Source organism: Oncorhynchus mykiss, unplaced genomic scaffold (assembly GCF_013265735.2).
Source record: "Oncorhynchus mykiss isolate Arlee unplaced genomic scaffold, USDA_OmykA_1.1 un_scaffold_582, whole genome shotgun sequence".
NCBI classification, from domain to species: Eukaryota; Metazoa; Chordata; class Actinopteri; order Salmoniformes; family Salmonidae; genus Oncorhynchus; species Oncorhynchus mykiss.
Window position 1 is genome coordinate 8,455 of NW_023494029.1, and position 23,956 is coordinate 32,410.

The 23,956-nt window shown below is 42.2% G+C and overlaps 1 long non-coding RNA gene, 3 other non-coding genes and 1 pseudogene across 4 annotated transcripts; 1 reads left to right on the forward strand and 4 right to left on the reverse strand.

Moving 5' to 3' along the window:
• Positions 1 to 3,144: 3,144 nt before the first annotated feature.
• On the reverse strand, positions 3,145 to 3,416 carry LOC118960037. The gene is made up of 2 exons (XR_005048257.1): positions 3,330 to 3,416; positions 3,145 to 3,260 (listed from the first exon to the last, which is right to left on the reverse strand). It is a non-coding gene; the product is annotated as an uncharacterized LOC118960037 (long non-coding RNA).
• A 40-nt stretch (positions 3,417 to 3,456) lies between these two features.
• On the reverse strand, positions 3,457 to 14,387 carry LOC110513215 (annotated as a pseudogene).
• Positions 14,388 to 20,722: 6,335 nt separating this feature from the next.
• On the forward strand, positions 20,723 to 20,841 carry LOC118960038. The gene has a single exon (XR_005048258.1). It is a non-coding gene; the product is annotated as a 5S ribosomal RNA (ribosomal RNA).
• A 326-nt stretch (positions 20,842 to 21,167) lies between these two features.
• On the reverse strand, positions 21,168 to 21,249 carry trnas-aga. The gene has a single exon. It is a non-coding gene; the product is annotated as a tRNA-Ser (tRNA).
• A 2,147-nt stretch (positions 21,250 to 23,396) lies between these two features.
• Positions 23,397 to 23,479, reverse strand: trnal-cag. The gene has a single exon. It is a non-coding gene; the product is annotated as a tRNA-Leu (tRNA).
• Between the last annotated feature and the right edge of the window lie 477 nt (positions 23,480 to 23,956).

The window sequence follows — 23,956 nt, forward strand, 5'->3', positions numbered from 1 at the left end:
GAATGCCGAGTTGCATCCAAAGAACACATACCTACTGTGAAGCATGGGGGTGGAAACATCATGCTTTGGGGCTGATTTTCTGCAAAGGGACCAGGACGACTGATCCGTGTAAAGGAAAGAATGAATGGGGCCATGTATCGTGCGATGAGTGAAAACCTCCATCAGCAAGGGTATTAAAGATGAAACGTGGCTGGGTCTTTTCAGCATGACAATGATCCCAAACACCGCCCGGGCAACGAAAGAGTGGCTTCGTAAGAAGCATTTCAAGGTCCTGGAGTGGCCTAGCCAGTCTCCAGATCTCAACCCCATAGAAAATCTTTGAAAGTCCGTGTTGCCCAGCAACAGCCACAAAACATCACTGCTCTAGAGGAGATCTGTATGGAGAAATGGGCCAAAATACCAGCAACTGTGTTTGAAAACCTTGTGAAGACTTACAGAAAACGTTTGACCTTTGTTATATACCCTTTGTTGGCAATGAGACAAGTATTGAGGTAAGTATTTGGTCAGTAACAAAAGTTTATTTTCCACCATAATTTGTAAATAAAATCATTAAAAATCCTACAATGTTGATTTTCTGGATTTCTTTTCCTCATTTTGTCTGTCATAGTTGAAGTGTACCTATGATGCAAATTACAGAACTCAAATTTAAGTGGAGAACTTGCACAATTGGTGGCTGACTAAATACTTTTTTGCCCCACTGTAAGTAAAACTACTGCGGAGAATATGTACAAGAAAATATGATGTATTCCTGGGGAGTGGGTGATTTTAATAAAAAGAGGTGGTCAAAGAGCGAGGGGTTTACCGGTTTATATTCTGAAAGTTATGGGGAGAAACATGATTTAAATCAGGTTTTAAAACTTTAGATGGTTTATAAGTGGTGTAGGGTGTTCGCAAACATGTGAAATCAATATGGAAGAATGTAAATGTAAAATAAATCTATAGAATGTGAAGACAATGATTTTAAAATAAAACAAGATTTTTACAAATGTGGTTTGCATCAAATTTATAGGATATTAAAAAGAGAATGTGATTTGTGGTACGAGGGTGGAAAATTTGATGCACTTTGTTGAATGTAGTAGGTAGTATTTTAGAGAAGATAGAGATAATATATAGATTACAGTGGAGGAAACTGTGGGTGAGTACTTTAATTGAATTCTATCAAATGGAAAACTTGTAATTAAATTGGTTTAGTTTATAATCGTTTCTTTTTTTTTTTCTTTCTGATTTTGTTAAAGGGTGAATTGTTAATCTTTTGTTGTAAATAGTGTTTTGTATATAATAAAAAGATGTTAAAATGTGCCCGATCTCGGAAGCTAAGCAGGGTCGGTCGGGCCTGGTTTAGTACTTGGATGGGAGACCGCCTGGGAAATACCAGGTGCTGTAAGCGTTTTGCTTCCGCAGAGGGTTCTCTTGTGTCATGCGTTTGAGCAACTGCCTTTTATTTATCACCCTAATGTTGTGTCTTTTTATTGGACTAAATGCAGTTTGGTTAGTACATTCAGCATTTGTTTTTAGGCTAGGAGACTGTCAATGTCTAGTCCATTAGGGTCCTGTAAAATCCCTTCAATGTTTTGCGTAAGTTTTTCCTGTCTATATGAATTACAAATCAATCATGTTTAGTCTGTTGTATAGTTACAATGTGTAATCATTGATATCCCAGGAGCAGTAAACACTGAAGTGTATAATTGTAATACATACATGCAGACACCGCATCGTTTGATATGACTGAAAGTGTCTGTCATACCTGGACCACACCTTTATTTGCCAAGGAAGAGTACATGGTCAGTGAATATATTCAATGTACGGGCTACAATATGGGAATCTCATACGTGGTAATAACTAAAATACATGTGTGTAGATAGGTCTTGCATCCTTGGCACAAACGGTATATTCTACTCTAGGCGTCATGAATGCCATTCAGACTTGAGGTTCATTGATTGGTATGAATATTAGTTCAGAAATACTTTAGGGTCCATACCCAGAGCGGCAACAGTTATTTTTAATCCGACTCCAGCAAGTAAATAGCTAGCCATGTTACTTCAGCTGCATTGCAAGGCAAGCTTACAATTTGTGCAGTCAACGCTTTAGCCAGCTAGATTCTTACATCCACTGTTTCACAAGACATCCTGGTTTGTTGGTTCCTCAGGAGTCCCTGAAAGACAAATTCATTCTCCTAACACTTCTTAGTCTGAACTTGCTAAATAGAGATTTTCGTAATTTTGACTTTGACAAAAAAATATATATATAGCCGCATCTCTACATTATCACATTCCTCTCAAATTGTACCTTTGCTTGACTCGTTAAGACAACTTCCATCTGTTTTGTCAGCAATCTTCGTTGAGCGCCACAAAGCAAGGGTGGCTGGTGTCACAATTAGTATTTGGTCATCAAAGCCTTGGGACCCAAATGCATAATGATTTGCGCCAACCTCCCCCTTGTGGTGGTCTGGAGCAATGAAGCCGTCCCGCGGTGCAAGCTCACAACTTTTAAAGGAGTGTCTTCAGTCCCCGCTGTTCCGTACGGTGTGTGTTGAAATCTTATCCTGATGCGGAATAGATTGCAGCGTATTCATAGCTCTACCTTCGTAGTTCGGGCTTGGAGATTGTGAAGAGATGTCTTATGGGGAATGCATTGGGTGTCCGAGCTGTGCGCTAGTAGTTTTAGAAAACAGACACCTCGGTACATTCAGCTTGTCAACACTTCTTACACACAAACAAGTAGCGATGAAGGTCAAGCTCTTCCCATTTGAGCCATGAGAGATTGACATGCATATCATTAAAGAAGAAATGTCCATATTTGGATGGAAACCAAGCTAGTGAGAGGTATCAAGAGAAAGTTGTAATTTCAGTTGAAAATTACCAACACTGCATCCAACCACAGCCCTGCTGGTTTCACTTTGGCAAACCACCATCTGCTATAACATTGAGTCATTTCATCCTACTGGACATTGGAAAGCTTTTGTTTCATTTCCCATTGTTTGTCCTAGATGGGAAATTGGTGTGCAACACTTATCACCCTCCGGTGGATGGTTCAGAGTTCCATGCTTACAAAAGGGTGATTGATACATGTCAGATGACAAGCCTACGGACATGGTGTTAAATTGCAAATCAGATACAATTAAGGTAGCTCCAACGGTTAGGATTGTTTTTATATAGAACACTTTATTTGACATGTTAGAACAAGACATTACACCCAAAGAATGTATCCAGAAGAAACATATAAATGACGCTCCTCAAAGAGGTCTTTGACATGTCGTTGACCTGTTGAGAGAGAACCTATTAGTTCAGTTATGGTCTGCCAGGGTCTGAAAAGCATAAAACAAGACCTACCTCTTTTCGGGTTGTCCTGATTCACACATTTGTCCACTACAGGGGCCGCCAGACGGACTACTGGCATCACAGATGACCACATCACAAATGTACAAGACCTAGGAATCAAGATTTGATGTGTCAGATGTTATTTATTTTTTAAAGGGATGATTGCCCACTCAACAAAATTAACCAATAAAGATTGTTGGGTGAACTTTGTTACCTGGCCACTCGGCTCAAGCGCATCCTCGGCGAAGGAAAACATATAGGCCTCAAAGCGTTTGACGTGAGGGGGGAAGTGGACCCTGGCGTCAGCTACCACCGGGTGGAAGACAACACGGTATGGATCCTCGGGGTTCTCACAGCTGCCAGTGGAGAGAGGGACTAAAGTTAGGAACAAGAAACGCTGCAAAACCCCAACCGCCTTGTGTACGAAGTCTTGTGGTGGTGTCATGACTGCCCTGTGAGGATCAGATCAATTTACAGCAGAAGTGGGTCTTTTCTCCCCCTCCAGTATGAACTGAAGTAATGTTTTTGCCAACAGGCTTTCCCCAACAAAAAAATCACCTTTGTCTTGAAAAAACATATTCATGTAAAGGCTCGAGACTTCCTACCTGTAGAGTGAGCACGTTTCTAGTAAAAATCACAAAATAAAAACCAATATGACATTCATTTTCTATAGCTAATCTGACCAGTCTTCTGCTAGAAATATTGTTCCAGTATTCACTTTTGAACGTGTTAGAGAAACGCCCCTAGAAAATGTGCATAGTAAGTAGCCATGCCACGAGGAACATCAGAGCGGGTCAGACTGACAGAAGCGTCCCCGGCGGCCAGAGTGCATAAGAGGAACGGTAATAGAAATTAACATTAGACCAGAAAACCGTGAGGCGCAAGCTACACGTTCAGAACTTTCCTAAACTCACAAGTACCTAGAAAAATGAACATAAGTGGGACCATTCTGCTTACTATATCCAAAACCATCCTACTCATCACCCACTGAGGAATCAGTGACAGGGTTGATTAGCCCATCTTCCAGAACAATCCATCCTGTAGTTCTGTTCAAGACTAGTCATTGGAGCCACGGACAACCAACGACATTGTGACCTCATGTAGCCAATCAGAGAGAAGACAAGCCACCTACCTTTCCACAGCGGCATCCCACAAATACATTCATGCTTTTTACTCCAAGCTGGTGCCGGTTCGTGTGTTCAAAAACGTATCAACGATAAGTGTCCCTTACGGAACGGGGGGGGGAGGGGGGGGGGAGAAACCTTGTAACAAGCCGTCATATTGTGTCACCTGTGTGTTTAGCCTGTGTTATTTAGTTAGCTAGTAATTCAATTAAACCAACTTGTATAGTACTGAATCATAAGGCTGGGGTTTCTGCAGCTGCAAGGAGGATACGATGTAATGGTTCATAAGTTCACTATCAATTTAATAGATTTCTACCGTCTAGAGTTTAAGTCGGGAGACGGTAACTTTAAAACCGCTTCCTCGGCACCCCCAAATCCTAACATGATTCATTTAGGAGTCGCCTAACAATTTAACAGTCCTCAGATAATTCAAGGTCACGACAGTGGTTTGTCATTTCTGATCTTTTGGCCCATCAGACTTGGATGAATCTGATTTAGTACGTTTTTATTTTATTTTAAAGAACAGAAAATTGGGCTTTCCGTCAACAATATTTATTTATGTCTACTGCAATGGCTTGTTAAATGACGGATGTCAAACATGAATATTCAATTCCATTGACATGAGGTGAAACGTCCCTCTAAATGGTTCTTAAAATTCTAAATTATCCAGAATTTTAAGACTACAGGCGACCTGAATATTGATCAATTGACCGTGGTTTAACCAAAGTTGCCGAATAGACAGTCGGTATCAAGGCAATCATATTTTCAACACAAGTACTCATTTTAAACAAGAATTATGCAATGCGCCAGAGCAATTTGCATCTTTGGGAGGTTTATCCTTTACTGTTTAACTGCCCGATATTAGCAAAAAAGGAATTTGTGAAATCTGAAGATGTTACATTGAGACAAACGCCCACACCAGTACAAATCCACTTGAGCTGACAGACGATGGTCAGGATTTTGCACAGCAAGATAGTTGCAGCTGAAGTGACAAATCTGAACTACCCATTTTTTGCACAGCCATGTGAATGTTGTCTTTTCCTATGATCTACAAAACATTTTCAGCTTGTTTTTTTTTTAAACTGCTATGACATTGCTGATTTAATAAACAGCTGTAAAGTTACTCCGTGTCCACATTGCCAAATTTAGGTTTTTGATACCATTTCATAAAAATGGTAAAATTGCGTGATTTGATAGTATTTGCAAACCGATCCCCAAATGAATGGTTTTGACCAATAAAGTTGCTTCACTACACTGCTTGGTGTAACATTGCATCCAGATACTGAAAAGGCACCCGCAAAATAGTGTCATTTGCAGCGTGCATAATCATGGTCAAAGTCATTGTAGCCCATTACAATGTAGGAAAAATAAGTCATCTTTCAATAGTAACCCAATTTAAATTCTTGAGATAAAAATTAGGCCAGCGTGTCCATCTGTAGCAAAGTGCTCCACCCAAATCAAAAATGTAGTAACTTTTTTTAATATGAACATTAGCTAGCTAAATAAGGTTAGCAAGACGCTGCTACACTTGACCGTGGTATTTGTTCATGTTTAGAAACTCCCAATTAGCGCATTCCTCTAGGACAGGAAATTCCATTGAAAGTGGCATCAACTTCTGGGGATCCTGTCAACTGATCCTATTCAGTTTCAAACATCCATGCTGCACAGGCATCTGAACCATCCTTTAGGTTTAGTGCAATAACTGATTTAAACACAAGAGGTCACTTGTGCCTGAATTCAACCCAAACAACTATTCAGTCAGTGTTAAGAGCAGTTGTTTGAAACCAACCGGAAAAGCAAGCCAAGCTTGCCAGCCGCTCTTGATTTCCAGTCGACTGACCATCAGCTTGGCACAACACTGAAACTGTAGCAAACCAAAAGGATAACATTGAGTAAAAAGGTGTAGGTAATGCCAACATTAACCTTTTCACACACACACACAAGTTCCAAATATCTTAAACAGTCGCCCCAGTGGGAGTTGATTTTATGCACGTGGTCAGAATGCACTCACCCGTTCCAACATGTGGAACATTCAACCCGCGCTGACCTCAGTCCAAGGCGATTTTTCTATAGGCCGTTTCAACATCTAATTTTGCCTCATTCACAAAGGGCGCCCATTTCACTGTTGCAGACCATTTCGATTTGAGAATTTAATGAGCTGGACAAACTTTCCTTCAAAAGAAAGCCCAAGCACTTCCCCAGATCAAGTATACCGTCCTTGCACATGTATTGCCTTCCTTACAATTAACTGTGAACATGCGTGCATTCCTATCAAAGTCTTATTTTTCTGTGTAACGTGTTGTCGTTTCTACTGTAGCGTACCGTAAGTATAATGTACTTCAGCGTTTTATTAATGCATTCTGATTCTTGCCTAGATTGTAATGGACACGTGTGTAAAACACTTGAAGGTGGCACTGAATATGAGCTAATGCTAACGCCATACAATGCAGTCAGGTTCATGTACACGTATGTCAGGACTTATGGTGATCGCAACTGGAGTACCCCATTGTCTTGAATGCACTGAAATCGTTAGTTGATTTGAACACGGCATCAGAGTGTAGACTATGGTACCTCAGGGTGCCAGATCAGACCCCCCCCCCCCCCCTTTCCAGGGGTATATAGCTTATATAGTCTTCCGCCATTTATTGTTGATAAATTCCAGATCTTAGTAATATTTCCTGCATCATCCTCTTCACAATACCTTCCCCCAAGGACTTAACCCCCAATAATGGATTGTGCTATATCTTGCAACTCTGTTTAGCTTTCGTGCTACGGTTGTATTTGGGAGGTGACAAACAATTGGCTTTTGGAATAGTTACCTGTAAACTACTTGTCATGTGTACGCTGTAACAAGTACAAAGATTAGTCACATGCTGAAGTGGCCAAACTGAGTTAAGATCTCAGGCAACGGGCGCAGTGAACAGCATTCTAGGAGTTCTTGCTTGACAAACATGGATTCCATACTTTCTAAACTAGATTTTACATGGCTCCCTCCCACAAGTCAACCTGTTATTTAGACTAGATAACGTTAACATTTATGTTTTACAAGCAAAGGTGGAATAAAGTTGTGAAGACCTTTATTTCTCATCAGTACAAAACATTTCTTAGATGCTTTTCAGACAATGCGGTTTAGAGTCGTTTGATGCAGCATACATTGATGCAGTACCAATGATACACTGCAGGGATTACTCAGCGATAACACGCGCCAGATTCTCTCATAAGTGTTAAATTGGGTGGAGATCTGGTGACAGACCGCACATGGCTCACATCGTTTTTAAGCATTGTGACCACTCAACCTATGGATGGGGGCATAGCCACGGTAGCTAAAGTAAATGGCCTGCCAAGCATGATAGGTTGCTAATTACTCAGGAACCACACCTGTGGAATAACACTTGTTTAGGCCCAAAAACAACATGTTACCCATTAATGATGAGATTCCACCGGGGTCGGGAGTTGCGGTCTTCGTTGAGGGTGGCCCAGCAGTGGTCAAGCACCAGCGCTACCTTGGGATCAGAGGACGTGGTCAGCGCCACCTCAAAGTGCAGAGGCTGTCTCAGGTACCTCACCACTGGATAGTCCTCCTCCTGGTGGAATGTGTTATACGAGGCGTCTGGAACACAGAACAAGACAACCGGGGGTCGTGTTCAGTGGGCACCATCTGAACTTGTCCATTAAGAAATGCTCGTTTATCATATCCTGTTGTGCCCCGATGAACACAAGCCATTTATAGCAAACACTACCCACCCCCCACCAGAGGCTTCTAACAAATTCCCAAATCAGCACCTCACCGTTACTCCATAGCCACACCTGTAGATCTCAGAAAGCAAGAGAAATATCATTAGGCTTAGATTTTTGGGAATGGTTTTGTAAAGGAGACCTTCCAAGATACTTTTAGAGGCTAGGGGTCAAGTTGAAATTCTGAATTTGTGCACGCTTACCCTGAGCGAGTCTCATTCTGACCATTAGCCGACCCGTCCCAGTCGCGGCAAAAGGCTCGTTGTCACGCGGCCTGGTCAGGAAGGCCAATGTGCGAGTGATGTTGGCCACATAGTAGCAGGAAACCTTTAACCTAAAAAGAGGGATGTGAGCAACTTCAATAGGGGAAACTTCAAGCAGTGGAGTGGACACTGGTAGTAGAGGCCCATTTTCCCTGTATACAAAGTATTGAGCAATTGGTGAAGAAAAAAAATGCCCTATAACAGCTACAATTGTAATGCGTAATGCACTTACTGATATTCCTCCTCTGAAGACGTCGTGGCATTCCGCTTCACCTCAAGTTCATCTGGCAAGGAGATTTCGTTCTCATACAGCATGACATTGTTGATAAACTATGTAGTAGAGGGGAATTGCTTATTACAGCCTGCAGAAGCAAACAGTCCGTAAATACACAGTACCCATCACCTCAGGGTAATAGTCATTGTACCTTCCTGGTGGTGCCACAGGAGTTCACAGTGAAGTGGAAGTAGGCGACGCGATCGTCACTGTAGGTGGGACCACAGGCGGGGTCGCTCAGGGTCAGCTGACCGGGGTTCAGACCGGGAGCAGACTCCACCTTCACCGCCAGCGCAGTCATCGTTCCGTTAGAGAAACACTCTTGGAGGTAGGGGAGCAAAAGACAGGTAGCCATCAGACCTGGGTTCTGCATTTGTTACACTTATTGAGCTTGCCGAGCACAGTAGAACCAATGGAATAGCACCAAAAGTGCAAACCATGCCCATCTGGCACTACTATTAGACTCACAGTATTTGCAAGGAACCCAGGTTTGGTAACCATGTTAAATGACTATTTATCAGAAGTAATTGTTTGAGAACCAACCAGTCAGCGTTTTGAGGAAGCTGCAAGCCAGGGAAAAGTATTTGATGGTCATGTTGTTGTAAGGATTCAACAGAGCCACATCCAGTCTGCTCCTGACAGAGGACGAGTGAACTGACTGGGAACCAATGGGAGAGTTCATTAGTCCAATATTGTATGCATGTACACAGGGTAAGGAAAGCGAGGCTAGCTGCAGCAATTTAGGTTAACATGTTTTGGGAGAGAGTCGTACCTCAAACACTGCGTCCGGCGAAGAGAAGGGCAACGTGATGGTGAAGTCTGTGTCGCCCTCTGTTAAATACTGTTGAGCAAACTCATGGTTAAGCAGCCGCTTGCCAACCAAGACCACAAAAAAGGGCTCTTGGTTCCTGTAGTCCACAGTGATGTGGAAGTTCCCCTGATCACAGTTGCCAGTGACTGAAGGTGGCACTACAAGGACAAACAGGGTTGTGTTCAATTATTAAGCACAAAAAACAGGAAGGTACTACTTGAACTTGTCAAGACGAAACCCTTGTTTAGATTGCAAAATGTTTTGCTACGGTGGGACTGAATAAAAACGATCCTGGCAAATCAGGAACAGGACAACTGGGTCCAACTACTCTAAAGCTTAACATTTTCTTTGTAGAGAGACCGCATAGAAAAACCCTACAGTATGGCTAGTTGGGCTTTCACTGCCAATTTCCTTTCAGGGCAATCATTAACGAGAGGAAACCATTCAACAGTAGTTTGGAGTAGTCCAGAGACATACCAATGTCCAGCAGTACAGCGTCCACAACGGCAGAGTGAGAGAAAGGCGCGTACTCTGGAAAGATGACCAGGCCGTAGATCAGCTGAAGAGTGAAGGTTGTGACACCTTGTTCCGCCCTTCTCTGTAGTGAAGTTAAAAGCATTGGTCAATTGGGCAGCATTATTGTTGTAACAGAACGCTATTCAACATCAACTGACAACTAAGTACACATGGGTACTATTAAAACAAACTATTTACTTAAAGTAACGTTGCCCTCATTCCTCTACATCAAATGCACACAACTGCCAAAATAATGGAAACACTTGAGTAAATGAGGGATACAAAATACATCTGTGCCATTATTTATATTTTGTTGGTGGCCCACTTATTAGGGCATGTACAAATCACTGCGTGTGGCTTTGCATTTAACAGAAACACACCTCCTTAAAGACCACCGGGTCTGAGAAGGGCACCTCCAGCCTGAAGGTCTTCAAGGTGTTGTCCGGGGATCTCTGCTCCCGAACATTGAAACCCCTGGCGTTGCACTCTGCAACAGTTAGCACCATGGTGGGAAAGGTGATGTTCAGCAGCTCCACATCAAGGTTGAAGGTCCCCAACTCAAGCACAAACACTGCCTGCTCAGGAACTGTGTCTAAGGGCGTGTCTGTTCATTGGCAAACAAAGGAAACATTTTGAAATGCGGTACAATGGAAGTTGAAAATTGACATTTGTTATTGGGTAAGTCCAGGTATTGCCTCCCCGTTTCAGTACATTTCCTTCTGTTTTGTGCCTAATGAACAACCCAGGCATCCCAAATTACCATAGGCACTATTTAACTAAACCAGACTCACAGTTGCGAACTTGTGGAGGCCTGGCCATCAGAGGTGTTGTGATAGGGAAGAGGACTTTATAGCTGGTGTCCTCGTGTGCGACCTCCTCGAGCCACAGCAACTCAAGCATGGGCTCAATGGTGTAAGTGACAAAGTACTGGTCATCCTGAATATGGCTCTGTAAGGGAGACGAGGGATGCAGTCAGGCTGTAATACACAATTGGAGTGCAAAAAAAGGTAAATGTTCCTTATAAGCCAGAATGTTAAATACAATTATTCTACCGCTTGTCTTTTTGCCGCTCGTAATTTAAGACAAAATATCCAAAGGAAAGTATTGGTTACCAGACTTGAGAGCTGGTAGGTGTATGGTTGGCAACTTGCATTTCCGGCGGTGTGCATTTTCAGAGCAACTGACACGTAAAGTAAACACTTGCACAATATGTAATCAGCAGCCGAGTGTTCCTTGCATTCAGTTGAGTGGCAAAGCTACCGGCTACCTAAAAAGTCAGGTAAACAATACTTTAGTGTGGATATTTGGTCTCAAATTTCAAGCGGCTAAAGGACAAACTGCAAAGACAAGCGGTAGAGTATGTTTAAATGTAATTTTATGCAAAATTCACACAATTCTGCAATCCATTGTATATTAGCCTGATTAAGCAGACAATTGCTCAATAAGAAACATTTTACACAAGACAACCTTTCTAGGAGTTTACCCATGAGAGATGGCAAAGGGTTACTGCAAAGCACTGACAACTGCTGTAGTAAAAAGGGCTCTACAAATAAGACAGAAATTAAACAGGAACATTTTACTAATCCAATGCTGACCTTGAAATAGCCGCCAACCGCCCCCACCGGAATTTCAACAATAATATGAGCCTCTGTGACTAAAACAGAGTAGTTTTCTGGCAGCCATTTCCTCAGTGTCCAGCCTCTTAGCGTCAATTCCCATGTACACCTCCAACATGGTGAAGGCATCAGAGGAGAAAAGTGGGTCTATGTGCTTGGGCATGTACCAGGTGATCACTTCTGGAGTAAAGGCCACTGCCTCTGCAGTGAAACAAGAAGCCAAGGGCACATCAAAACAGAACATTTTCCCAACTGAACACTACATGAAAGTCTTGTCTGGAGCCAATTAAGAACTGGGCTTATAGGATCTTAAATTATTTCACACTCAACCTGGTGTTGGACAAACAGCTGTGGCATCTACTCGAGTAACCAGCCACTTCTGCTCAAAGAAGGTTGAGGTTGAGAGCACCCGCATCGGAACCCCAGCTACCTGTTCAGGGGGCAACCACATCAGGGCCATGTTCAGTAGGGCACACCGTATTAACAATATGTTGCAGAGTTCAGGTAGGGCCACCGTTTCCAAATGTTTGCTCTACTGAACATGAACCAGTTCATGGAGGTCAGCTTACATTCTGGAGGTATGTCTCCTCTGCATTATGAGGGCTTCTTAACACCAGCCGTGTGGGAGTGTTGGCTATTGCATAGCCCTTTCTTTGGACCTCATCCACATTCATGACATTCTTGCTAGGACTAAAGACGACTGCTGTCATTTTGTATCCTGAAGCAACAGCCTGTCTCAGGAAATGGAAACATGAATTAAACAAAATTGTCAAACGCACATTGTTTAGCGCCATCCTGTCATGTTGTAGTGAAATTACAGAAACTGAAATATGGCTACCTCAGCTCCTCTACGGAAGTTGCCGCTCTTTGCTTTCGGGCCCCCAGTGGTCTGTTCGGGGACGGTTTGGATGTCTGGAAGAGTCCTTCTGACAGACACCTAGAGAAGGCCATTATTCCCTATGCATTTTCTCCCTCCCATACAATAGGAAATCAAGGGCCAGTTCTCAATCTGTCCACTCCCCTCCTTAAATGCATTGAGAATAGGCCAAAATTCCTCACCTCTAAAGTTCACCTATGTGCATTTTGAAGAGGCGAGTGGAATTGAGAGTCAAGACCTCTAGGTTGTGTTGCAGAAGAAGTGAAAACACTGGACAGTTGTAGCTCTAAGACAGATCATTTATACAGGCAGTACGACAAGCGCGACTGTAAACATGTCCATTGGGGCATGCTCTGCTCACTTGCCTCCATGTAGTTGCGGTCACACAGAATCTCTCGGGATGTCCAGGGGGTGTAGCTACAAGTTTTTCCCACTCTATACACAGGGTCTTCAGTCATGTGGTTTCCTGGCAGCCTGAACTGCATGACCAAGCTGAACATCTTATCATCCTAAAATGAAGGGGGGAAGAGAAAAAAAGCCTTCACTATATTGCAAAAAACAAAATTCAGGTGACATTCATGCAAGTTATAGACTGTGGCAAAATTGGCTATATGAATGCAGCTGCCACTGTATTGAAGCCACACTACAGGAGAAGAGCTCAATAGTTCACATCACTGCAGTCTGTATCAGAAAGTTGGCTGGCCCTCTGAAAGCCCTCCATAAACTTCTGCTGTACCTTACATCATCGTTAACTTAGAGGTAAGAGATACCAGACCCAGGGGTGGCTAACAATGGAGATCCTTTTGATATCCACAGAGTTAAGTCAAACTGCGTCGATGTTTCTGGAACCGTACTTCTAATAACCTCCATGCGCTAAATTGTATGTATTAGCACCTCTACGGCAACAACTCAGGCTTATTGAGGACCTTTTTACTGAAGAATGTGTTTAATTATTTCCATCTAGTGACGCAAATATTGACTTGTATCTTTGTGTATACAGGGCTCATCTGCAAAAGAGCCTGGTCTCAGCATGACTCCATGTCAAAGGTAAATAAAATTACATTGCTACAGTATGAGTTGCAAATGCAGTGACACTGAAAGGCAAACTGTCCATTTGAAGTACAAGCAAACACTACAGTTATTAGGGTTACCATGTTTTGGGAAAAGCAGTTTTGAAGAGAAGCAAAAAACATGGCATTCCCCATGGGGTCAAATTTAAAGCTGAATCCACACTGAGTAGCAAGGCCAGGCGTCAGGTTTATGATTTGTGTGTCATCTGGAAGGGATGGAGATGGTGTGAACACAATAGTTGACAAGCAATATCAAGCCATGAATTATGAAAGGAGAGAAAGAGAATCATAAAGAGGCAAACTCACTGAAGACAGCATCAACCTCTTCAAAAAGAGGAGCGACACTCAAACGAATAACGTTACCAAGGCATTCAGCGTTGAGGTCATCTGGAATAGGAAAAGTTAGTTAAAAATAAAATATTGTCAAACGCTTAGTGCTTAAATTTGCAGGGTGCAAAATGCATACTTATAGAATGTGGCTGTTGTGCTTGTATGCCCACAGCTGCCATCAATAGGCAAAACAACCTGTAAGGTATTTGACAAATTATGATTGATTAAAAGGAGGAAGAACACAACTCAAATGTTTGCGTCGCATAAGACTCTCCTAGGCCTGCTACTACTTACCCTGAGCTAAGGAAAATAATCATTGTAGAACAGATTTGTTCCAATAAAATACACAGCTATAGAACCTGATATTTGACCCAAAGTGTGCAGCCTACAGCCCAGGGGTATGCAACTTCTACCCTATGACAAAGGCTTCCCACACTCAGTCACCTGAACCCCAAAGGGCTGCACATTTTCTTTTTATTCCCCTAGCCCTACAAAGCTGATTCAAATAATCATCCAGCTTTGTTAATCTGAATCAGCTGTGTAGTGTTAGGACAAAACCCTAAATGTAAGGCTACTGTTCAATTTTAGAAGGGTGCTCCGCCCTCACCGCTTTTATCCATTCATGTCAGGGGCCATGGACCGGTGCGTCTCGGCTCAGGTTAATAGAACTCCCTCATTAGCAGCACAACAGCCTTTCACAGGTGAAACGCATAATTACCCAACCGTCTACAATTGTAGCCCAGACAGAGAGAAAGATATTGGCCTCTAATGGCCAAAATGCTGCATTTGCATGCACTTTCACAATTTGAATGTAATCAACTGGGTGGGACTACCAACTTCATTGGCTGAGCCCTACTGGTGACCCTGTTGAAGTCATGTCCCATCAGGTCATCAGAAGGGCTCAGACAATTGTGAAGAAGAAATGTTACTACTTTAACATGAAGATAGCCTCAATGGCGCTGCCCATGCTGTCACAGACACTATATTGGCACAGATGCATAGATGAGTCTTTTATCTTCTTATGGCTGAGGGCAGTACTGAGTAGCTTGGCTGAATAAGTTGTCCAAAGGTGCCCAGAGTAAACTGCCTGCTACTCAGTCCCAGAAGCTAAGATATGCACACTCTGAAGTTTCTAAAACCGTTTGAATGATGTCTGTGAGTATAACAGAACACATATGGCAGGCAAAAACCTGAGAAAAAAATCCAACCAGGAAGTGGGAAATCTGAGGTTGGTTATTTTTCAACTGATTCCCTATTGAAGACACAGTGGGATATTGGTCATGTTGCACTTCCTAGATGTCAACAGGCTTCCACTAGATGTCAACAGTCTTTAGAACCTTGTTTGATGCTTCTACTGTGAGGTGAGGGCGAATGAGAGGGGAATGAGTCAGAGGTCTGGCAGAATGCCTTGAGCTCGTGACGCTCGTTCAAATGAGAGCGAGCTCTGTTCCATCGCAATTCTACAGACAAAGGAATTCTCCGGTTGGAACATTATTGAAGATTTATTTGAAAAACATCCTAAAGATTGATTCTATACATCGTTTGACATATTTCTACGGACTGTAACGGAACTTTTTGACATTTCGTCTGCTCCTAATGAACACACTTCGTGAGATTGGATTTGTTTACAAAACTCGCTAACAAAAGTAGCTATTTGGACATAAATGATGGACATTATCGAACAAAACAAACATTTATTGTGGAACTGGGATTCCTGGGAGTGCATTCTGATGAAGATCATCAAAGGTAAGTGAATATTTATCATGTTATTTCTGACTTCTGTTCACTGCACAATATGGTGGATATCTTTTTGGCTTGTTTGGGCTCTGAGCGCCGTACTCAGATTATTGCATGGTTTGTTTTTTCCGTAAAGGTTTTTTGAAATCTGACACAGCGGTTGCATGAAGCAGAAGTATATCTTTAATTCTGTGCATAACAATTTTATTTTCATCAACATTTAGTATAAGTATTTCTGTAAATTGATGTGGCTCTCTGCAAAATCACCGGATGTTTTTGGAACTACTGAACATAACGCTCCAACGTATACTGAGATTCTTTTGACATAAATATTAACTTTATCGAACAAAACATGCATGTATTGTGTAACATGAAGTCCTACGAGTGTCATCTGATGAAGAACATCAAAGGTTAGTGATTCATTTTATCTCTATTTCTGATTTTTTGTGACTCTTCTCTTTGGCTGGAAAAATGACTGTTTTTTTCTGTGACTTGGCTCTGACCTAACATAATCGTTAGTGATGCTTTCGCCGTAAAGCCTATTTGAAATCGGGCACTGTGGTGGGATTAACAAGAAGTGTATCTTTAAAATGGTGTGAAATACTTGTATGTCTGAGGAATTTTAATTATGAGATTTCTGTTCTTTGGAATTTGGCGCCCTGCACTTTCACTGGCTGTTGTCATATCGATCAGCCCTAAGAAGATTTATCTATCTCTATGAGGCAAGACAATTGTCATTCAGGATTAAAAGGTGACTGCACTTCCTGATTTGGCCTAAGCTGTGTTCGAATACGCGCACTAACTGTACTGTTTGTGACATGAATTGAGTATTTAGTATGCTTATTGGTCATAGTATACCTGTAGAAATATATCATAGTATACCTGTATACCTCTGGCCCTTCTTTGGACACTGTGTTAACTAACCTCCAGATGAGCTACAATGCTATACAACTCTCCTTCCGTGGCCTCCAACTGCTCTTATATGCAAGTAAAACTAAATGCATGCTCTTCAACCGATCGCTGCCCGCACCTGTCCGCCTGTCCAGCATCACTACTCTGGACGGTTCTGACTTGGAATATGTGGACTACAAATACCTAAGTGTCTGGTTAGACTGTAAACTCTCCTTCCAGACTCACATTAAGCATCTCCAATCCAAAAGCCCCATTTACTACCCACCACTGCAACCTATACGCTCTCGTTGGCTGGCCCTCGCTTCATACTCGTCGCCAAACCCACTGGCTCCAGGTCATCTACAAGTCTCTGCTAGGTAAAGCCCCGCCTTATGTCAGCTCACTGGTCACCATAGCAGCACCCACCCAGAGCACACGCTCCAACAGGTAAATCTCACTGGTCACCCCCAAAGCCAATTTTTCCTTTTGCAGCCTTTACTTCCAGTTCTCTGCTGCCAATGACTGGAACGAACTGCAAAAATCACTGAAGCTGGAGACTCAGATCTCCCTCACTAAGCTTTAAGCACCAGCTGTCAGGGCAGCTCACTGATCCACTGCACCTGTACACAGCCCATCTGTAAATAGCCCATCCAACTACCTCATCCCCTTGCTGTATTTATTTATTTATCTTGCTCCTTTGCGCCCCAGTATCTCTACTTACACATTCATCTTCTGCACATCTATCATTCTAGTGTTTAATTGCTATATTGTAATTACTTCGCTACCATGGCCTATTTATTGCCTTATCTCCCTTATCCTTTCCTTATTTGCACACACTGTATATAGACTTTTTCTACTGTATTATTGACTGTATGTTTGTTTATTCCATCTGTAACTCTGTGTTGTTGTATGTGTCGAACTGCTTTGCTTTATCTTGGCCAGGTTGCAGTTGTAAATGAGAGCTTGTTCTCAACTAGCCTAACTGGTTAAATGAAGGTGAAATAAAATAGAAATAAAAAAATACTATGGATATATTTAGTATGCCAAATGTTCCAGGATGTCGTACTAAATTCGCCAAAATATGAGGAATACACGAAGAGGACACTATTTCCGTACTTTAGGGCCAATAATGCAATTCTTCAGAAAATGGGCGTGGCTTCACATCGTTTCCAGATTTGTTGAAAATGGCAGAAAATATGCAGTCGAAGTACAACGAGAGCGGATACAAATTCATTGCTTTAACTAATTATGACAAATATTAAGAAAATGTTGAGCAATGTAATAAAGTAATTACTTTTTAAATAAGTTAACTTACACGTTATATTGGCTAACAATTTGTTAGCTACACTGGTCTTACGAACCACATAGCTTTATCAGTACAGCAGTATGTACCGGTATGTTGTTAGCTAGATACTTAACGTTAGTTGGCTACTTATAGATCAAACTTGACAAAATAATAACTATAGGCTATCTAACTAACTACCCAATGTTTGACGTGATTATTCCCGTCATTCTGAGCTTAGCTAAATGGTATAGTCATTGTGCGTTCTCAATGGACATTCGGGTGCTTTCGTAAATTCGCTCTGGCTGTCTACTCTGCTCTGAATTTACAAACAGACAATCTGACAACGCTCTGAATTCATGTGCGCATTCTGGAACTCCTGATTGAATTTAAGAACACACCTGAAGTCAAATAATGTCTAACCAGTAATTTGTTATGCTAGATAGCTAGCAAGAGGTTGCATAGCAACAGCATCAGCTTCCGGTAGACAGGTGAAAAGCTAGTACGCGCAATTGAAAGCATACTGTTCGTTTACAGTATACTAAAATGTATACAGTATACTAAAATTTGTCAGAAGCCTCTGGTGGGCGGGGGGGGGGGGGGGGGGGGGGGGGGGGGTAGTGTTGGCAGTGTTGGCTATAAATGGCTTGTGTTCATCGGGGCACAACAGGATATTATAAACAAGCTTTTCTTAATGGACAAGTTCAGATGGTGCCCACTGAACACGACCCCCGGTTGTCTTGTTCTGTGTTCCAGACGCCTCGTATAACACGTTCCACCAGGAGGAGGACTATCCAGTGGTGAGGTACCTGAGACAGCCTCTGCACTTTGAGGTGGAGCTGACCAGGTCCTCTGACCCCAAGGTAGCGCTGGTGCTTGACCACTGCTGGGCCACCCTCAACGAGGACCGCGGCTCCCGACCCCGTTGGAATCTCATCATTAATGGGTAACTTGTTGTTTTAGGGCCTAAACAAGTGTTATTCCACAGGTGTGGTTCCTGAGTAATTAGCAACCTATCATACTTGGCAGGCCATTTATTTTGGCTACCGTGGCTATGCCCCCATCCATAGGTCATGAGTGGTCACAATGGTTTGAGCTTAAAAAAAGATGAGTGAGCCATGTGCGGTCTGTCACCAGATCTACACCCAATTTAACACTTATGGGAGATTCTGATCACATGCTTGTTATCACTGAGTGGTCCCTGCAGCGTACCATTGGAACATGTAAATCTAGTTTAGAAAATATAAAATAACTCCCTAATCCCAGAATGCCATTCACTGCGCCCGTTTCCTGAGGTCTTAACTTAGTTTGGCCACTTCAGCATGTGGCAAATCTTTGTACTTGTTACGGCGTACACATGACAAGTAGTTTACAGTTAACTAATCAAAAATCCAATACAACCGTAGCACGAAAGCTAAACAGAGTTGCAAGATATAGGTCAATCCATTTTGGGAGGTGAAGTCCTTGGGGGAAGGTATTATGGAGAGGATGATGCAGGAAATATTACTAAGATGGGCGATTTATGAACAATAAATGGTGGGGCAGACAGTTTTTCTAAGCTAAATACCCCTGGAAAGGGGGTCTGATCTGGCAACCCTGAGGTACCATAGTTTACACTCTGATGCTGTGTTCAAATCAGCTAACGACTTCAGTGCATTCAAGACAATTGGGGTACTCCAGTTGAGATCACCATAAGTCTGACATACGCGTATGTGATAACCTGACTGCATTGTATGGCGTTAGCATTAGCTCATGTTCAGTACCACCTTCAAAGTGTTTTAAACATGTGTCCATTACAATCTAGGCAAGAATCAGAACGAATTAATAAAACGCTAAGTACATTATACTTACGGTACGCTACAGTAGAAACGACAACACGTTACACAGAAAATAAGGTACTTTGATAGGAATGCACGCATGTTCACAGTTAATTGTAAGGAAGACACTAAATGTGCAAGGACTGTATACTTGATCTGGGGAAGTGCTTGGGCTTTCTTTTGAAGGAAAGTTTGTCCGGCTCATTAAATTCTCAAATCGAAATGGTCTGCAACAGTAAAATGGGCTACTTTTGTGAATGAATTGAGGCAAAATTTGAAGTTGAAACGGCCTATAGAAAAATTGCAGGTAATGTGCCTTGGACTGAGGTCAGCGCGGGTTAACTGTCCACATTTTGGAACAGTGAGTGCATTCTGAGATCACGCGCATAAAATCAACTCCCACTGGGGCAACTGTTGAAGATATTTGGAACTCGCGTGTGAAAAGGTTAATGTTGCCGTTACCTACACCTTTTTACTCAATGTTATCCTTTTAGTTTGCTACAGTTCAGTGTTGTGACAAACTGATGGTCAGTCGAATGGAAATCAAGAGCGGCTGGCAAGCTTGGCTTGCCTTTCCGATTGGTTTCAAACAACTGCTCTTAACACTGACTGAATAGTTGTTGGGTTTGGCATGCGCACAGAAACTGGGCAGTCCTGTGCAGTTTCTGAAAGTTGCGTGGAAATACGAATCGCTGATGCATTTTGTTCATGTCTTATGATTCACTTGGGCAAATGAATGGATTTTCTAACAAGTTGAAGGCATTGAGTTGATTTCCTCCTTAGTTCAAAGCATTTTTGAATATTGTTGAATTTCGGTTTAATACCTGTATTTCGTGATTCCGTTTGGGCGCACCGTATTTTATAGGGCCCTAGTCCATGAAGTTGTCATAAGTATGAACCTAGGATATGCCCTTTTTCCCCCCACAAGAGTGAAATATATGGGCTGGAAATGTAAGCTAGGTTTGAGCTTTTTCAGTGTGTGTCACAAGGTGGACATTTCTCTGTCCCCCTAAGAGTAAGCGACACGTTGACTTTATATAGTGTACCAAGAGAATGCCTTTCGCTTATGGCCATACCAGCCTGAATACGCCTGATCTCGTCTGATCTCGGAAGCTACGCAGGGTCGGGCCTGGTTAGTACTTGGATGGGAGACCGCCTGGGAATACCGGGTGCTGTAAGCGTTTTGCTCCAGCAGAGGGTTCTCTTGTGTCATGCGTGGAGCAACTCCCTTTTATTTATCACCCTAATAATGTTGTGTCTTTTTATTGGACTGCAGTTTGTTAGTGCTTCCCTGCCATGCCCTGATCAAATCAAATAATGGACAGTGCGTTTCCCTCAAAATCTAGGCAGTGCATTCAGCATTTGTTTTTAGGCTAGGAGACTGTCAATGTCTGTAGTCCATTAGGGTCCTGTAAAATCCCTTCAATGTTTTGCCTGATTGCCCTCCCCCCCAAAAAAAATCCCCCTATTCCCCGTTGACCTCCGGAGGGGTCAAAAAATGCATTTTCGTTGTCGGCAGGATTCGAACCTGCGCCGGAAGATCCTAATGGATTTCTAGTCCATCGCCTTAACCACTCGGCCACGACAACATTGACAAAATAAAACAGGCTTGTTAGGAGTGAATGGGTCAACAGGCATAGCCTACAGAAAGTAATAATTTAACAACTGAAAGATAATGCAGTAACTCATTATAATGCAATAACACAAAATGTTCACTCATTCAATTGTTATTAAGTCCAGCTGTTTTCTTATTTAACCTTGATCTTTGCTCAGCTCCAGGTCTGCATTTGAGAGTGTTTATTATGAATGGTTATTTCACTGTGTGAAGATGTTATTTCATCGTTCTTATTATTACTGCTAAGCAGCATGACTCCTGAGAGGCACTAAACAACTGTCAGAAGTGGGATTTGAACCCACGCCTCCATGGGAGACAGCGACCTGAACGCAGCGCCTTAGACCGCTCGGCCATACTGACTACAGCACAGTAACTGGGTATCGGGTTAAAGTGTATGCGGTAAAAGTAGAAATATGAACAAAGCTCTAAAATCACCACAGAGACCAGAACAACTATGCACGATACTGACTTGCACTTTCAAAAGTCACTTTCAATAGTAGTAATTTGTTTTTATAAATTAAAAAGTCCAGTCATTGACTTAACGTCAATATGGCCTTCAATGGGAAAGAGTAGTAAATCGTCATTGAATGAGCGCTAAACTGGCATCAGAATATGGCCATTCTGATATAAATGATAAAATTCCTCAGATAAGACTGAAAAAGTGTCTGGAAATATCAGCAACCATCAGGGTAAGAGTGACAACAGGTCCACATGGGGGAAATCCTTACAAATGGCTTAATGGGTCATTTCAACGCAATCGTGTTATTATTTATTTTTAGGGTTTAACAAGGCAGCTCACCTGTGACTTGACATTAGATGCGGCGACTTCGATTAACCTGCAGACGATATTTTTGTTCTTCCCGCCAATACAATCCACTGACAACGACCGACGAGTTCTGCGTTCCGAGATTATTTTTGTTATTTGCCTGTTTGGGGCCCGCCTGTGAAATTGCGCGATTCTTGCAATTCTCTTTCAGCCTCTCATCAACTAGCTGTTTTTGCAGAATATTAAAAATACGATAGTTATTCACTACTCATATTAACTAGGTGTCATTTACGTTACCTTAAGTCATTTATTTTTCAACTGGATTTTACAAAGGTGCATGACATGCAGGCGCTAAAAAGTTGTCAGGAGGGGGTTTCAAACCATGCCTATAGGGGAGTCTGCGACCTGAATGACTTAATGGTTATTTTCAATGCAATCTAGTTTTTTCTTTTTCTTTTAGGGTTTAACAAGGTTTCTCACCTGTTACCTGTGGCTTGACTTTAGATGTGGCCAGTTCGATTACCCTGCAGACTATAAGAGTGTCTTCAGAATATGGCCAATTTGACATGAATTTAAAAATGCCTCAGATAGGACCAAAAAAGTGTCTGGAGCTTCCCGTCAGGGTAAGAGTGACAACAGGTTTCCACATGTCAAAATGGGGGAAATCTTAGCAAATGGCTTAATGGTTATTCATGAGAATCGTGTTGTTGTATTGTTGAGTGTATCATGGGATCTCACCTGAAATCTGTGGCTTGACTACAAACCTGTAACCTATGCTACTGTGGCCTATAGAGCTAGAAGGCTGGATAACCAGGTGTGTAAAGGTGTGAAGTGGGACAGATGGCCTGCATTCCTATCCCAAATGGACAACTAATCCCTATGTACTTGCGGAGATCTGAGAGGATGCGATTGGTATAAGAAACACGACTAAACTTCAACCTCCGGAGGGGTCAAAAAAATGCATTTTTGTTGTTGGCAGGATTTGAACCTGAGCAGGAAGATCCTAATGGATTTCTAGTCCATTGCCTTAAACACTCGGCCACGACAACGTTGACAGAAGAAAACAGGCTTGTTAGGAGTGAATGGGCCAACAGGCATAGCCTACAGAAAGTGAAATTTAACAACTGAAAGATAATGCAGTAACTCATTATAATGCAATAACACAAAATGTTCCCCTCATTCATTTGTTATTAAGTCCAGCTGTTTTCTTATTTAACCTTGATCTTTGCTCAGCTCCAGAAGGTCTGCATTTGAGAGTGTTTATTATGAATTGCTATTTCACTGTGTGAAGTTGTTATTTCATCATTCTTATTATTACTGCTGAGCAGCATGACTCCTGAGAGGCACTAAAAAACTGTCAGAAGTGGGATTTGAACCCACGCCTCCATGGGAGACTGCGACCTGAACGCAGCGCCTTAGACCGCTCGGCCATCCTGACTACAGCACAGTAACTGGGTATCGGGTTAAAGTGTATGCGGTAAAACTAGAAATATGAACAACGCTCTAAAATCACCACAGAGACCAGAACAACTATGCACGATACTGACTTGCACTTTCAATAGTCATTTGTTTTTATAAATTAAAAAGTCCAGTCATTGATTTAACCTCAATATGGCCTTCAATGGGAAAGAGTAGTAAATCGTCATTGAATGAGCGCTAAACTGGCATCAGAATATGGCCATTCTGATATAAATGATAAAATTCCTCAGATAAGACTGAAAAAGTGTCTGGAAATATCAGCAACCATCAGGGTAAGAGTGACAACAGGTCCACATGGGGGAAATCCTTACAAATGGCTTAATGGGTCATTTCAACGCAATCGTGTTATTATTTATTTTTAGGGTTTAACAAGGCAGCTCACCTGTGACTTGACATTAGATGTGGCGACTTCGATTACCCTGCAGACGATATTTTT